Below are 1667 nucleotides of genomic sequence, written 5' to 3'. Positions count from 1 at the left end.
TGTCAGTGTTTTTAATATAATACAATGGTAAAGTGGTTTTTGTTTTTTTGTATTTTTGTTTATTTTTTGGTGTCTGGCTGGTATGGAAATCCAAAACATGGTAAAGTATTAAATTAAGAAAAAGAAAAAACATTGTAATCCTATGTGGTGGGTAATGTCACAGAGAAAGATGTTTCTAGATTGACTTTGCAGATGTAATTAGTTAAGAATCAAGATGAGATTATAATGGATTAGGGTGGGCTCTAAATCCAATTACTGGTGTCAGAACAAGAAGAGGAGAGAACAGAGAGACACAAAGAAACAAAGACACAAAGGGGAAAAGGTTTTGAGAAAATAGAGTTGGAGATTAGAGTGATGCACCTATAAGCCCAAGAACCTAAAGGGTTGCTGGGAGCCATCAGAAACTAAGAAGAAGCAAGAAAAGATGCTTTCCTAGAGCTAGCAAAGGGAGCATGACATTACCAACACCTCGATTTCTAGCTTCCAGAAGTCAGAGAATATATTTCTGTTGCTTTAAGTGACCNCAACACCTCGATTTCTAGCTTCCAGAAGTCAGAGAATATATTTCTGTTGCTTTAAGTGACCAAGTTTGTGGTACTTTGGAATGGAAGCCTTTGGACACTAATACATCCTCTTTTACAGATAATTCCTAGAAAGTAAGGAGAAGGTGACTGATGAGAGATGGGGGTGGGAAATGGGAAGGTATGATAATTCTACCTGTCAACATGCCATGTGAAACTAATTTAAGTATTATGTTACCAATTACAAATTGCTTCTTCTGACTTATAAAGAGGCCCTCCTTATGTTTTTAAAATTCCATCTCCTCCAGTTGACTTCAGCAAATCTAAGAGGACTTCAGCAACTCTTTCTTTAGGATCTCTTGTTTCACCAATTGGTCTATCTCAAAACTTTTATTTTGCCCTCTCTAGTGTGTCTTTCTCTTTGGGCCTCAAATTAAATAGTCTAGTATCTTCCATCCCAAGAGAAAACAGACAAAAACAAGCATATCCTTTGACTTATACCCTACCTACTTTGGCTGTCATCCTATCTCTTCTTAGCCAGGACATTTGAAATATAAATCCACAACATATATTCCCCAATTTTACAAATTCCCCACTCTTAGCAATTTGATTTAGGTCCCTATAATATAGGTATAAATATATAATATTTTTTTTTCCTCTGACAATGTCAACCATTCTCTTATATCTAAAGCATCCTATATATTCCAAATTTCAAATAAAATCAAATCTGTTTTTTCATGTTTTGGGCACTTAAAAATAATGTGTGAAGACTTAAGCAACCAAACCACAAAGGAAAACAACTAGTAATTAAAAATTGAAAAACGAAGAAAAAATAAATTATTTTTTATTGATAGATAAAGTAGGGTGTTTTAAATAACCAAACAAAATAGTTTAATAATATAGAAGAAAGGGAGTAAAATATTAACAAATGCTATCCAACTAATTCAGAATTGTTATTTTTCTAAGGACAAAAGCAATTGAAATCCTGTGGAATGAATATTTTCAAACTGACTCTAATAGCGGAAGTTCAAAAGAAATTGAATTGATGGTTCTCTTATCTAGAAAAATTGAAAGATAAGAATTGGCTGGGCCAGCCTGTGGCTCACTCGGGAGAGTGCAGTGCTGATAACACCAAGGCCACGGGTT

Source organism: Galeopterus variegatus, unplaced genomic scaffold, assembly GCF_000696425.1.
Source record: "Galeopterus variegatus unplaced genomic scaffold, G_variegatus-3.0.2 Scaffold2265, whole genome shotgun sequence".
NCBI lineage: Eukaryota > Metazoa > Chordata > Mammalia > Dermoptera > Cynocephalidae > Galeopterus > Galeopterus variegatus.
This window is presented reverse-complemented; position numbering follows the sequence as displayed.